The 16,406-nt window shown below is 38.3% G+C and overlaps 1 protein-coding gene across 8 annotated transcripts in view; it reads left to right on the plus strand.

Annotated features, from left to right (window-relative positions):
- tnr (tenascin R (restrictin, janusin)) overlaps positions 1-16,406 on the plus strand; it is a 177,106-nt gene that overhangs the window by 47,459 nt on the left and 113,241 nt on the right. For 6 of the 8 annotated variants that reach the window (XM_044219951.1, XM_044219952.1, XM_044219950.1 and 3 more), the window contains one exon: positions 16,208-16,257. The exons of the other annotated variants lie outside the window; for them this stretch is intronic. The gene's annotated coding sequence lies outside the window, so the exon portion shown is untranslated. The remainder of the gene's footprint in view (positions 1-16,207; positions 16,258-16,406) is intronic. 8 annotated transcript variants of the gene reach the window in all.

The following is a 16,406-nucleotide window of genomic DNA, read 5'->3' on the forward strand; positions in this document are numbered from 1 at the left end:
GGTGGAGTCCGCCATTCCCGCATGGGATTCAAATGACCTACATACACACACACACACACACACACACACACACACACACACACACACACACACACACACAGGAGATTCACAGGAAACAATGCATGCTTGTATATCTCATTGGTAGAAGCCTCCCTGTTTACTAGTAGCTCTTTTATATCCATATCAGAGAGTAAATGCTAAGGCAAACCGAACATTTCGTGATTCCGCTTCCCATTAACAACATTTAACTAGTGACAGCCTTTAAATAAGGGGGTAGCTTTTATTGTGAAGCAGCCAGGGGAAATGCAATGTATTTGTTACAGAGATTAATTGTACATTGTTAGCAGTAGTACTGTTCACTTAAAATTAGTCTCTACAACAAGATATCAATGTTTTCTGTTCTTTTTGTCACTGGATGTGTTTTATTGCAAGATGAGATTTGCTCATGCATGCTCATGGCTCATTCCTCTTTGTTAAAACAACACAGCACCATAAATCTGAAAAGTGATGCAGTCAGTTGTGTACATATCAATAGTTAATACCTGGAATGCATCATCCTTCCTTTGTTTAAAACTAGACATACAAGAGGAACTATGTTTCGATATGTGCAAGAGATAAATATAGAACTTTATATATTTTTGAAACAATATTTCCTTGTTTAACATACGTTCTAGCCTGACTTATCTTGCTTACCATGGAATTCTTAGAGATAGACATGTTTATACAGCATCCATCCATTTGAGTAATTCATTTTAAAAGTGTGATGTTTGTTTATCATGAATTATCTGTTTTTGTTGCATTTCCTTCCCTGGTTATTGGATTTTATGGAGGAGGGATCTTTGTGTTGCACTTCTCACCTTATATGACTTTATTTCTCGGGTATCTGTCATTGGCAAAAGATCGGAACCTTCTCTCACAAAGCCCTTAACCTCCCGAGGAAACTGCGTTATTAGTGAGTCATAACAAATGTAAACAAAAAGATAAAAGAAATATAAAAAAAACAACCTCAAAGAAGTATTGACATACAGTGAGGCTTTGATTAAAGACAACTGGGAGCACACAACTAACCAACACGACTGAATTTATCTCGGCTCTTTTCAAAGTCCTGACAACGTATCTACAGTAACACACTTTCTAAAATGAAAGCCCTCACTGCATCAAGTCGCACTCTTCAGGCTTGAACAGAGGAAACCAAGCCCTCTATGCTTTGTTGTAGTATTGCTTCAGTGGCATCTCTAGTTAATAGTGAAAGAGAGAGAGAGAAGATACATGGAAAGACAGAGATGTTGATACGACACAGCTGGGACCTAGCCTCAATTTCACGACACCAGAAATATTATGGTGCGTGTCCAAGCCGGCAGAGCATACCAGTAAGCCCCAGGCCTCCCATTATATTGAAGGTTAAGACATATCACTCCTGTATCGCTTGTCAATAAAGACGATGGCCCCTAGGAGATTGGACGTGAGAATAGTTTAATAAAAATACACTTCAAATAAAGTTTACAGTCTTGTTATAAATCACAGTAACTCCTGGCAAAAAACTATGATAAATGCCCATATTTGTAAGCTTAAATATTTGTTTTTCTGAAAGAATTTGATTTATTATTCACAGAAAAGCATCCTATATATATCTAGCTGTTTTGATTTAGTTGTTTTGGATAACTTCAGTTATTGGAAACTTCAGTTTTCCAATATTTGATTTAGCGTCTATTTACTGTTCCTATGTTTTTGCTTGTTTAAGCCCATCAATTAACTGAGAATCATCTGCTCAGCTCATTTTTATCAGAATCAGAAATACTTTATTGATCCCCGTAGGGAAACTCTTTGTTACAGCAGCTTGCCTTTACGTCAGTGCACACAGGAGAAAGTACTAGCAAACAATATGATACACTATAAAACACTATAAAAACAGGTCAGAAAATAAATTAAGTATCAGGTTGGTATAAGTATAAGATAAACTAAGTGTCAAGTACCAAGTGGGTTTACCGGTTGATGATGATAGTACAGTAAAAATAATAATACAATGTAACAAAATAAGTAATAAGTAATATGCAGAGGTGCATGTACTGTCTAGAGTAATAGAGGTATATAATACCAATAACAATAAATAAGAAAAACTAACATGGGGAAACTAATATTGCACGGGAGTAGTACGCAGAATATTGCACAGTTATTCAAGTATGGCGGAGATGTAGATCAATGACCAGTTTAATGACTTAGGGTCATGCAGACTGACACTTAAGAGGGAGGAGTTAAAGAGTTTGATGGCCAAGGCAGGAATGACTTCCTGTGGCGCTCTGTGGTGCATTTTGGTGGGATGAGTCTTCCGCTGAAGGTGCTCCTTTGTTTGACCAGCACGTCATGGAGTGGGTGGGAGACACTGTCCAAGATGGCATGTAGTTTGGCCAGCATCCTCCTCTCTGACACCACCGAGGAAAAACAAACCAAATTCACAGTATCCTTTTGATGAATTCCATGGATTTGAGTTTTCAACAAACAGTGGTTAATGCAATGCTTTCTAAAAGCTGCCCATCTTTTCAAATGCCCTTGAATGCATCACCAAGGAGAATTTAGAATTTTATCCTTGCTGGCAGCTGCGGGACCAGACAATGGTAGCAAAACCTTCTCCAAAAAATAACGACAGAAAAATCTGACAGTGGTTTTGCAGAACATACTGAAATAAAATAAAACCAGAAAATCAATCTAAAAACTTCAGCTTTAGAAAATTAACAAGTATACTCAGTTTGCAGTTAATGGTCTAAAACATTCTCCAAGTTTGCTTCCTTTAAGGGATAGATTGATGAACTTCCTTGCTCATTGTGTATTGGTTTTAGAAGAGTGATTTCAGCTTACTGTATTATCATAGTCGATGTTGTTGGGTAAATAATATATTGTATAACTGCAGAATCACTACATCCACAGTCTCATTACGACTTTCCCCCATTAAGTCTGCATTTAAAATGGGATTATTTTTAAAAATGTGCAGATTCTGAACTGGTCTAAGCTAGGACCTGTTCTTTACATGCAGCATAGTTAACAATTTTTAACAGTTTAGATGTTTTGTTTGAATTATTCTCTGTGGCTGATTTAGATTCTGGACAATGTTTGTGCTGAGGTGTGGAGACTGTTCTTTATTTAGTGCTATCCTTTCTTTTACTGTAATATTATTTTTTTAACTGTACCGAGAGGTGGAGCAAAATTTGATCTAAACCCGCAGTATGCACCTCCTATAATCTGTTTGTCCAAGACCTTTTCCCTGTAACCTTGACATTTCCTCACTTGTTAAGTGGTGCTGCATGATCACAAGCTTTGCATGAGAGCCATGGTAAGCAGATATGGTTAAATTTTAATGAAGACAAAGCTTCCAACTAGTCGAAGTAAGATGCAAAAACAGCCTTTTAAAATCAGCAGCATCTTAACATTAAGAGGATAAGTTGCCATTTTAATATTGTTTCAGATTGGTTATGTATTGCATGTGCACAAATACACACATACAGTATATTGAATGTGTAAAAAAATATTTTAAATTAAATTAATAAAAACAGAAGATGCATATTTTTGCATTGACAAGAAATAGAAAAGGTTACTTTCTGCTTATTTATTTGTCTGTTTATGTATGGTTTACACATTTACTTGTTAAAAATACTTTATGCACCTCCTATGGAGAAAGTCAAATCAATGACCCTGGTGCTCTTGAGTCTCTCCACTTGAGCCTGGTAGGTCAAGATGTTCAGAGTGAGCCAGATTTATCGGGCATCAGCTCCCCGGATCGATTATGATCTGGACCGCCAGAGGAGGCAAAGAAAGTGGGGAGGTAAGCATGGGCCTAAGGCAAAATGCAAACATCTGTATTCGTTCAAACCAATTAATTGTGAGGGCTTGTGATAGCGCCAATCGGTGAACATTCCCATCCTCCACTCCTCCTCCATTAATGCTGCTTGCAATTTTCTCATCTTCATCTTTGCTGGTCTTTTGGCCCTTCTATCTGTCATCTGTCTCTTTCCTCCCCTCCATGCATGCCATTTTCCTCTGCATCTCTCTATTTTCATCCCTTCTCCTCCACCTTCCTCCCTCCACTTTTACATACTCTCTCCATCTCCTTTATTATCCCTCCCTCACTGCTCCGTGCCCTGCACAAATGGTACAGCCATTTCTTCTCGTACATGATAGAAATATACAGGAAAGATAGTTCACAGATTGTCTTCTTGTGTCCTCCGTTTTTCCTCCTTACACACCTCTCCTCCTTTCTTTTCTTTTTGGCTTCTTATCTACATCACCTGCCTGCACTTCACTGCTTCCACCACACTCACTCACACACACACACACACACACACACACACACACACACACACACACACACACAAAATGTTGAATTAATTCCTTCAATGTTCCTTCTCACCGTCTGTGGTCCTTTATCTCTGGGGGTTGTGGTAAGGTGACTGGATGGCTCCCCATCATTAAAACCTCATCATCTGAGATGACACTGTCTACAGTTATTGACTTTCACTTTTTTCCCCCCACGAAGGATGTGTTCATAAAATCCAATTAGCAGATGACTATTCGACCGCAGTTTCATTAAAGGTGAATTTAACACTTTTATGAACATTCTGAATACAGAATAATATGGACAGAATAACATCAATTCCTGCACAGAGTGTCAGAACTCTCTGGGCAATTTCACCTATTCTTCATATTCAAAAATACAAAAAACAACCAGGGCGGACATTAATATTTTATGGGTTTCCTGGACTGCTTTCAAGACGGGGGCAAAAGAGAAAAAGATGGAAATGTCAGAGTGGATCTTTTCAGTGGAAGACATGTGGGTCTGTTCGCTCCTGAACAGAGGCATCCCTAAAGGTCACGTCAATAATTCTCCTGTTTCTCCAGCTGGCCATTAATCATTTGGTCGTAGGTCTGTCATCATAGAGGGCTAATGAGATCTACATAGATCATTTCTTCCTCTGGCTGGAGGACAACCCTGCTGTTTAAAAAAAAAAAAAGGACTCTCATTGATCTTGTGTTGCTCTCAGAGGATCCACGTGTGGCCAGAGTCCGTGTTGCCCTGCAGTGTCCTCTTGTATTTTTGGTGGTTTAGGTTTAGGCCAGACACATGTGGGTGAGTTAATGGGGCTTTTGACATAATGTCGTATGAATCATGTGAGAGCTTTATAGTCATAATGGATGAATTGGGTCCTATGTTGTGACCGGAATGTCCTTGTACCAAAAGATCTGCCATATATAAATATATATACTAAAACTTGGAAGCTGCTCTTTGACAGTGAATTGAAGACAAACTGCATTTTGTTGTGTTTACACTCTGATCCAGAATATTTGCCAATATTGGCCATAAAATTGACCTGCTGTTGGCTTGTCAACGGAGAGGGCCCCTTAATCACCTTCAGTGGACGAGCTTCAGGATTAGGTCTTTTAATTTTTGGCCTTCAGAGGGCACAGGATATGAAGCGTATTGCTTTCCAGCCTTTGATTAAAGTGGCATCTTGCCACTTTCTCTGACAAAGTGATTGATTGAACAAACTCAGAACAAGCGATGGTACCTTTCAAGTTCTGTCTTCAATAATTCAGGGATTGTTTAGCATAGTTATAATATTGTGTGCACACAGAAGCAAATTTCTGCTCATAAATTACTGAAGAAGTTTGAAGATATGGGCCAATGTTTCATAGTATTTATAACTCTGTCTTCAACAAGGGCCGAAATAAATTTTATCCTGATTAAACCCTTATGCTCATTAATCATCATGTCAATCAATAAATCAACAGTTCAGATCAATGAAACTGTAGTTTAACAATGTCAAAAGAGCCATTCATCAAGCTATTGTAAATTTAAAGTGGATATACATCTGGGACCCTTTTTTAAACAGCTGACTGGATGACAGATTGCTGGTCAGTGATGACTTAACCTTTATAGAAGGGAACACCAAAATCTCTAAACATATGCCTAACAAATTGCCTGCCTGTCAGTGACAATGTGTAACCTAATGAAAAGAATTAGTCACTGTCAGTGTCACTTTGATTTTAGTCAAAATTTAACTTTCAACTTATTAAATCACAGTGACTCTCCTTTTAATTGACCATCATTTTGTTAAATATGTGGATGATATTATAGAGAACAACACATATCTGTCCATAGAAGATCTTTTTATTTTCCGAGCTTAACCAAGAATGAAAAAATAGCCTGTAGATTATTAGACAGTGTGATGGTGTAAAATAGTTTCCACTAAAAGAAAAGAAAACTATATTGTTCAGTTAGTCATCTGACCTAAGAGGGAAACCAGGCAAGAAAAGACCTTGATCAGGAATGAGACCAAAAACCTGAGGGCCACTCTGACAGAAGGCCTGGCAGAGACCGTGGGCTGAGACGGGAGGTCTCGCTGCATGGCAGAAAGGTTAAAAAAAAAAAAGTGGGAACATCTGGAGTTTGGGAAAAGACATGGGCAGCATGAGACACTGATTTTGTTTTTGGATTAAACAAATGAACTGTTCACTTGCTGCCTTGCTGCTGTATATCTGGCAGAAATTATAGAATCTAGTCCAGTGTAAGGTGATGTGCCATGCCCCCCCACACACACACTCATGGCAGGCTCAGTGGCACAGTGTGCATGTATGTGTGTGCATGCAAGTGTGTGTGTTTCTATGTTACACATGCATTTAAGGCATGAGAAGGGTTGCTAACGTCCCGGATAGATATATATGTAATTTATTATGCATTTCAATTAAATCCAATATCCTGTTCCTGTCACTGTGATTACAAACCTGTCACACTCAAATGCCGTTTCTGACAACACTGTCAAAATACAAATTTACTGTACACAAAACATTTTCACGATGATTATTTGTGTGTGTGCGTATGTGCAATTTTCTCATTGCTCCCACATTTGTGTCGTGACAAGTAATGCATGTACCTAGTTTCTGATTTCCATGTTTTATTTACCTGTTTATATTCAGTCCATGTGCCGTATAATAGATAGATAATACATCGACATATTCAGAATCAAAAGCCTACAAAAGCCTTTCAGATATTCCATTTCAGCCTTTTTCTCTCCAACACTATAAAGTACAATAAGTCCATCGGTGTAATGGCCTGATCTTTTCTTTTATATTAGAGAATCAAAACTCATTATATGAGTCATAAGAGATCCCCTTTGTGCAGGAGATGAATCAAACTGTTTTGAGTCGCACTGTGCCATACAGGCTCACTGCTTGCCGTCCCTTTATAATGTCATTATAAATAGCAGAAAAGTCAGTCACCCCTCCACCCCAAAAAATAAATACATAAAATTAAAATAGAAAAGTACTCCAAATCTCTGTTGAATTTTTTATATCTTCATAAATCTATTTTTTTTTTTTTTTTGGTTTTGCTAGAAAGGGCTCCTAATACAATACAACTTTAGTAAATGTTTCCAAATACGTCTCTCATTCTGAAGCTATTCTCTAATGGTGAATAGGGTGTTAAATTCCAATGATCGTGTAAATTTAACATTCAAAATATATGATGTATATGATATATTGATCAAACATATGGTCTAATCTAAAGAATAGTTCAGATCAGATTAGATTTTGGAGTTTAGGAATCAGGGTTAACCATACATTTATGTATTTATGTATTTATCAGTTTAAAGAAATACCTTTGTTTGTACATAGGAAATGCAAATCATGTCATTGGAATTTGAATTTGAACAATTACTCAATATACGAATTAATCAATCATCGACATTAACCATTTGATGGTTGTGGTATAAAAAATAACATTGGGTACATTTTCTTAGTAAGAAATCTTGAGATAAAATCTTGGTTCTGGTATTTTGTGATGAACGGAAAATAGAAATAATAGATGTAGCAGTCCTGTAGTAATTTTTGCCAACAAAGACAAAGCCATTTATTTTTCATGCTCACTGACTTTTCTTAAAGGAATGTAATTGTAGTGTTTAACCCCATTAAATACAAATTGCTTACTGTATATTACAGTCCACCATTTTCCAAACAAAGTAGCATTTCTTCAACTCATTTGTGATGGTGACTCGACACAGGAAACTCAAAATAATATAATAACATATTATAGTTTGTAGGGTACATCCAGTGTCTGAAAGCAGAGATACTAATGGGCACAGAGAGCTTGGAAAGTACAACAGGGACTGTTAGGAGTCCAGAAACAGTAATGGACACTGACGTCTATTTATAGTGGGAACATCTAAAGACAGTGAATAGAAAGCATACAAAGAGGGAGAGAGAGCTGAGCCACTGGCAGTGTTTTTATAAAGCTTTTATACAGTGTATGACATACATAATCTAATGCAAAACAACTTCACAGTGAAAAAGTGTTTAGATTTTACTTTTATTACTTTTTCACTTTTATACTTAAATTCTTAGATTCCTTATTTGTTTAACCAGAGAAAATCAACCAAACTGTAGCCAAGTTTCCATCCAAATTTTAACGCAAATTTTAACTGAATTTCCAGAAAATTGGCAAAAGAAAATGCGAATGAATGCATATTTCCATCCACTACTATCATGCAAATATTAGTAGTTGAGCACGTTGAGAGTTGGGTCCCATTAAACCGTTACAGAAGAAGACAGCGCAACAAGATTATGTGATTAAAAGACCACCTGTCAAATCTTAAAAGATGGAAAACTGTGTGGAACACGTGATGGAAATATGGCATTTATGTTTGTTTTTTTATTAATTAAGAATAGGTTATATGTTTTTTTTTTCTGAATTCAGTATGTTTACAGAGTGTTTTAAGTTTTCCAAACATTTTAAAATGCGGTCAGTCATTTAATTAAAAAGACTTTAAAAATAAGGTACGTTTTAAGCACCTTTCTGGCAGATTTTGGAACAACAAAGCTGTGGTGTAAGGTCTTAGGCTCAACACGTTGCCTTTGGGGGGGTAAGCCTGGATGATTCAGGGGTCCCAGAGCTGAAAAGGGGCTGCGAAATATGGTGTAAAGCTGTTGTACTCTTTTCTCAGGGGAGCCAAACTTTTTAGCAGAGCCCTGGCTATACAAGATGGATGCTTGAGATGCCGACCAGCAATTCAACATCAAAATTTATATTCTGAAATATTCTGTTCACATACAGACACGACATATTCGCTTTTTATGTGTTCAGTGTTTATGGTCGGTCAAGTAGATGTTCTAATCACTATTCTGACCACAACATCTTATACAATTGGAGTGAGGAAAACATGTTTTTGAAATTCATCTTCTCCAGCTCTCTGGGCAATGCCATAAAGTCACAACATGATTTATTCCTCTTTCTTTAGACATATCCAAGAATTATGCCCCATTTTAAGAAATCTCTGAAGGTACTAATTCATATTCTCTATATGATTGGATCATCAATACTGAGGGTAAGTGAAGGTCGCTCTGACAGCTTTACGGGTTGGCAGGTTTGCCTGCCTTGCTGCCATTACTTCACAAAGATCTGTGATGCTTTTTTCCCAGCATTGCTGATCGCATTGTATCATGACAGATGGTCAGTTCAAAAGACAGCAAATACAATCAAAGCTGCATTAGACTGAATGTGACCCCCCCACTCACTTGTTCCTGTGAGGTTGTTGATAATACAAAGTAGCTTACCCTGCTCCTAATAGCCTTTCTTCACAGGTTGTATATATAAAACTATCTTGGTGATATAAAATGATTTTTGTCATTCACGTTGATATAACTGAGATGACTGAGGTGAACTGTCACAGATCAATAAACAAGCTCTGTGAACATTCAATAAATTCAGGCACTGGCCTCGCAATGCATTATGCTTTCAGCTGAGAGATTTTTTTTACTGTCAAAGGCAATAATAGTAAAAAGACCAAAGGCTTTACAAAGGGTTTCACATCTATTACATTATAAACATTGGAAACATGCACTGACAAAAACAAAACAGCACGTCTGTTCCATGTTTTGTGAAGCATTATATGAATATTTTATAATTTTCCACATCTGTTTTTGATATTAGTGAACTTTCAGTCCAAGCCTACGCTGCTTGCTTGCTAAGATGACATATCTGCCTGCCCACCTGTTATGAATATTTATAACATGCTAGTGGACAAAGGATAACGAGGCACATTTAGATTTTGGCTCCCTGGCTCCAATTCTGCTCTTTGATTGGTAGTCAAGAAATGTTGCTGTCCATGGTGCTGAACTAGTGATCCAGTTATTCTCAAAGGTGGTGGATTCTCTCTCGTGTTCTTTCTCTGTGTTTCTCTCTTCTTTCCCCCATCCTTTTGTCGCTCTCAGTTTTGGGCCTGGAACAGTTAATATTGTCAGCTACTCAGGATGGCTGAAGTGCAGCAGGAAAAAAAAAGTGTGATTACTATTGGAAGTGATTGAATGGCTTGTTCAACCGCTGCGTGACCCCCCCCCCCTTCCCTGCTCTAAAAAGAAGAATTAGAGAGAAAAAGAAAATATGAAAGCCTTATTGACCTTGACCTCAAAACAAAGGTTACAGAAAGCATTACAGTATGTAAAGGTCTGTTTCCATTCTGTCTGTGATTAAATGTCCTAGGGCCCCGAGGGCTGCCATACTTGACCTGTGCTGGAGACTTCTTTAATTCTCTCTCTCTTTCTCTCTTTCCGCCTTTCTTTCTATACCCATGTCTCAAACTAAAGTGAAAGCCTCTAGGAGTATGAGTGTCATAAGTATGGCTGTGCATGGCAAAACAATTGCAGCCTGTCCACTGCATAATAGACGAGTGGAAGTGGACGCTCTGTGCGCCATCCATGAAATCAATGGTCCAATGCTTGGTGGCTGGCTGACTCCCCTCCAAACACACCCAGGCGGGTGCCATAAAGGATGTTTATTAGGCTGACAAGTTGACACTGCAGCTCCTTGTCATGCTCTGATAATAGGGGCCAGGCTCAGACCAGCGGAAGCCTTGCTTCAGCTGGTTAGGAGACAGACAACCCCTTCAGGGGTGCAGATAAGAAAGGGGAGGAAATAGGAGAGGAGAAGAAAAGAAAGACAGAGGGAGGAGTGTATTAGTGTGGCTAGTTCCTGTTTTATGAGTGGGAGAAAGAAGAGGAGAGAAAATAGGAAAGATGCAGAGGAGCAAGGTAGAGCCAGGAGAGGAGAGAATGGAGGATGGTATACGAGGTTGTGCAGTCAGTGCTTGAGAGAGAGGTATTTGCTATGACCCCCGATTATGTAAATAATTGTCATATTTTCTTGATGTCTATTTCATTGCCAGTTTAAGACATGGATGAAAAGAACTGTGTGCAGTGTTGGCTCCCCACGCATTCCAATGTAGGTTGCTTGCTGGGCACATATATCAAAAAAGTTTTTCAGACTTCCTTGGGTTTCCATGTTTTTGGGGCTGTAGAGCATACTGTCTCCGTGCATGCATGAATGGCATGAGAGTAATTTACTGATACGGCTCTTTGAGACTTTATATTTTATTGGACCTAATGGATCAAATTCCTTTTGTCGTGTGACCTGCAATGCCAACTGTGGCTACTGATGACAAAATGGCCTCACAACCCTTTAAACGACATTCTTCCTGTTTTCACAGTGATGTTTCTGCACACATTAAAACTAAAATTGCTGTAGTAAGCTTTTTTAGCATGTTTGGTGCATTAGATACATTATAAAATGCACCTAAGACTTTTACAAAATCTGTTTAAGACACTGTATGTACTCTTCTCTTCTCCTTCGTTCTACTGTAATGAGCGGCTCTAGATTAACTGTGAGCCCAGAACAGATGCAAGCTATAAATCAGCTAATCAATGGCACCAAAGTTAGTCCCTGAACAATATTGCAGGAAAACGGCTTGAATGAGCCTCATTGATTCAGCTTCACAAATCGTTATTTCTTGAAGAAAGGCTGACCTTGAAAAACAACAAAGTCCTTACTTGTCGCTCCACAGGCTAAGAAACGTATTCTAATTTAAAAGTGCCCCATTCAAATTACACCATGATAGTTTTCTGCTCATTGATTGCTGTTGCATATTTTTAAATGATTTAATGTAGACTCTTCTTATCAGTGCAACCTCTACCCACGACCTTCATAATTATCTTTTCACTCAGGAAACCAGGTCAAAGCAAGAAGATGAGGCGACAGGATGAGATGTGGCTTATTTCTTGCTAACTCATCATAAAATAGTGCAACACACCTCCATTTTTCCAAGGGTCAGTCCTTTTGAGTCAGCGCTGCAGAGGGAAGTTCCCAGCACCATTATGTCATCAGGGACAAGAGGATGGAAGGAGAGAAAGCGCTACAAAAGAAGCTATTTTAATTAAAGCTGGCAGATTTACTCGCCTAGCTGGGTTTAAAGCGTAGGCGGCCCAGGCCGGTGGGGGCCAAAGTGGCCGTCGTAAAAATGACTCATGCCAGGCAGTGGTGGAAAAGAGCCCCCTGAGGGATGGGCGGGGGAATTAAGGTGGGCAGTCGGAGGCTGTTCTGTAATGAGGACAAATAGCTAAGAAGTTTGGCGTCTGACAGAAGGTCTGGAGCTGGCCAGGGAAATATGCATAGTGCAATATTTTCAGCTCCTGTGACATTTCAGCTGCACTATGCCACCTTAGTGAGAGGGGTAACAAATAAAAGCATCTGAAATACTGAGTAATGGGTGCTATCGGACTTATTTAGTTTTTCCCCCTTAAAATTAAGAAAATATGGGAATTTATTGGTATTTAGAGTATTTTAAATGCTAAAACGTGAAAATCAGGAGGGGAAATCAGTAATTTAAAAACTCCAGTGCACACTAGTTTCTCCTTTTAGGTGGGTGATCTGCAGCATAATCAGCAGCTTATTGTCTAATATGTTTCACTGTGTTAGACAATGAGCTGTAACACCTTGCCGTATGGGGTGCACTCCTTAGCTTCACACAACCAGTGTCAGGCTTATTACTGACAAAAAAAGGAATATGATACTCATTACTTGCCATTTGATTCAAAAGTTGTATAGTTTACAATCATTCTCTTTCAAAACTGGCAATTACATCCCTTTGTGTGAATGATCAGGGTAACGGGAGTAAAGAATCCATCCACCAGAGAAAGTAAACTTAAGTAAGGTTTCTCATTGAAACTAGCACAGTGTGAGCCCATGTTTTCCCTGAAACGAAGATGACTAATTATGATAAAATTAATTGAATATAGCTTTTACATAATTAAATGTAAATTGGATATTTAGATGATATCATATATTTATCACAAAATAGTTTAAATGAAGTTTTTCATGTATGTTTTTTGAGCTCTTACATCAGTTATAAAAAGAAATGCCTTCTCTCTGTACCAACTGTTGTCATGTTATAAAAACATAATTACTTTGTAATAAATTGTGTTATTTTGTAAAGCCCCAAATCTTCAAGGAAGTGATGGATCTGAACTTAGCTCTGTTTATATTTTGCCACAGGCATGTGTCAATCCAATGACATAAGTAATAATAATGCATTTAGTGATTTAGTGTGTGTGTATGATCCTTTGATTCATTAGCTTCCTGTCCCTTCTTCTGTGCACATACTGTAGTGACCGTCTGTGTGCTTGTGTGGGTGTGCACGGCAATGCTTTGCAGCGATTTTGGCAGCTATCAAACACACAGAGTACATTTGTAAAGTGTGGCACGTGCAGCAGCTGCTGTCTACTTCCAGTGCCAGATTTTAAAGGTAGTGGGGAGCCAAAGGAGGGCCGTCGAATGATTCCGGGTCCAAGCGTGTCACTTTGCTTTTCTGTTTTCAGGGATTTGGATGGTGTGAAAATGATCCATCACCAACCATCTTCTCTTCTTTTTATCTTTTTTGTCTCACCTCCCACACTCGTGTGCGTCTCTCATCTCCCTGTCTTGTTCTGTCACTCTCTCCTCCAAGCTGTTGGATGTCCCCAGGAATGAATGAGTGGTGAATTGATAACTGTGAAAATAATAACCGCCGCCACCCCCCCCCCACACACACACCACCTCACTTTCTCTCACCAAGGTTAATGTCTGCTGTGACAGCAGATGTGACTGGATATATGTCAGCATATTCCCTCTCTCTCTGTGTGTAATGGAATTTATAATTTATAATCACCATCTGTAAATTCCCTTATTTATGTCATTGTGTCCCTGAGTCATTTTAGAGGCTTTCCTTTATCTTTTGTAACCAAACAAAACAAAGAGATGGGGACTCACACTAACAGATTTGCTGGGCACGGTGCCATCTTGAATACAGCAGAACAATGGTCTGATAAATCCTAAAAAAAAAAACAAAAACAAATTTAAGTTTTTTTATGTATATACACACACATATACAAATGCAAGAACAGATACACACAGGTACCATATAACTTTTAGCTGTATAGACTCCTTTCTGCCATTAAATAGAAACTAGATCTACGTCATTACGATTTATCTTCCTTTGCTTCAGATTGATTCTGTGGTTTCATCCCACTGATTGAGTTAGCCTTGGTTGTTTTCCAAACTCTCATTTTCAGCAGAGTAAACTGGTTGGCTTTGTCAACTCTTAAAATGCTAGCTGTCACTCAACGGGACACCTTTGTGCAGAAAGAACTCTTAGCCTGTCTCCTCAACTTTGGCTTATTTGCAGCATTTTACCTTTTTATTTCTTGGACATGTTCGCCTACCCATCTTCTGGTGATATTATAATGTTAGGGAAATCAGATGTGCTCAATATGGAACTCCTTCTATGCTGCCTTGATTTTCTTAGTTTTTTTTTAATTTGGAGCCTGTTATTTGCAACTGTAACATACCTGTATTAATTTCTTAAAAAGCCCTCTGAATGTTGGCACAGCATTAAGCTAAAATACATCCCATCTTGCTGACCTAGATATGAATTATTTGTTTATTCTTGCTTTAATATAAAATCCCACTTTCCCAAAGCACCATAGAGTCTATCTCTCTCACTGTCTGTCCTTGTGAATATTCATTTCAGTTGCAGCATGTTTATTTGTGTGTTTGTTTCTATTGCTATGTTTTTACAGTTTTGCAGTGGATAAGAGATAAACAAATGTTTAATTCAGACTCGAGTCTGACCTTGTAAAAGCGCAGAGGGACAGACATAACTTTACCATAAATACACTTTAACATAACCTGGATGTGTTGGGTTTTGTTTCTTAAACATGGAGACACTGTGAATCTGAGTATGGAGCTTTACTGTACGACCCCAGGTTCAGTTGAAACCACTCAGGGGGATTGATAACAGTTAAAGCTGTGCATGAGTGTGTGCTTATGTACATGCCTATATACAGTATGTGACACAGGCATTTTAAACCTATGTATAATAAACACTTGAACTTGACCAAACACTGATTGTAAGGCTGAGTGCTGGAACAATACGGCAGCCTATTTAGGATGATGAGAGGAGCTCATAAGACGAGTGCTTTATGCAACTGGAAAGGTCATGTCCTGTAATACTAGCTCCTACACACACATGTCTGCATCCACTGCCTCTATCAAGAATCTGTATCAAGTGCTGGCTCATGTCTCAAGTGTAAAATGAGAGTAATTTCTGTTGTACTTGTAAACCATTATAAATGCTAATTAATGCATGTTTGTGTACAGTATGTGCTTGCAATGTTGTTGCACAGAACAGTGTTACTTGAGCAAAGAAAGTTTTTTTTGCGACAGTTAGTTGAGTTTGAAATGGATCATCATGTCCAACATTTTTATTATCAGTTACAGAATGTTTTGATTGAAAAAATACACAGAGTAAGATTATTGGAATTGAGCAGGCATTAGTACCACAACTTTACAATGACCTAACTTTGAATACAGTACACAGCTTCACCAGAAGTTTGATCCGAGTCACAGGTGCAGAATATTGAATGTGAGATATAATCAATCCATTGTTTCTGCTGCTCTAAGTATGTTGAAAACTGTAGCTTTCGCCATCTTTGCCATGTGTAAAAAGGCTTGTGCTCAACATGTTTTAAGTTGTATTGTCTTACATTCTTATTTATTTGGATAGTGTGGGTGGGGGTTAGTCAAGGAAGGAGCAATTATAAGACATACTGTAGCACCTGGAGATGATTTACAGTTTTTGTATCTGAGTTTTAATTTGTGTAAGTGTCTCGTCTATGTGTATTTTTGGCGCTCCCAACCAAATGAATGACCTTTTTTGGAAAATAAAGCATGATTTGATTATTTAGTGTGTCCCTGTTTTCTCCAGGCCTATCTGATGAATTTAAAAAAAATATATACAAAAGCAAGGACAAAAGACACATGTTTGAAAACATCCACGACCTCTCTCCTTTCTGTTGACAGCTGCAACCCAGAAGATCAACACTAAAAGGATCAGCTCAGGTGCTCTCAGGGTGAGTTGCAACTTCAGATGCATGCTACAGCATACAGCATACCTTTTGTGCATGTGTTCCTCCTCTCCTCAATATAAAATGCACTCTCCCTCTCTTTATGTATGAGTGTATGCAAGGTAAAGTGGAAACATGTATTCACACAGCAATGA

Source organism: Siniperca chuatsi, linkage group LG13 (genome assembly GCF_020085105.1).
Source record: "Siniperca chuatsi isolate FFG_IHB_CAS linkage group LG13, ASM2008510v1, whole genome shotgun sequence".
Classification (NCBI taxonomy): Eukaryota; Metazoa; Chordata; class Actinopteri; order Centrarchiformes; family Sinipercidae; genus Siniperca; species Siniperca chuatsi.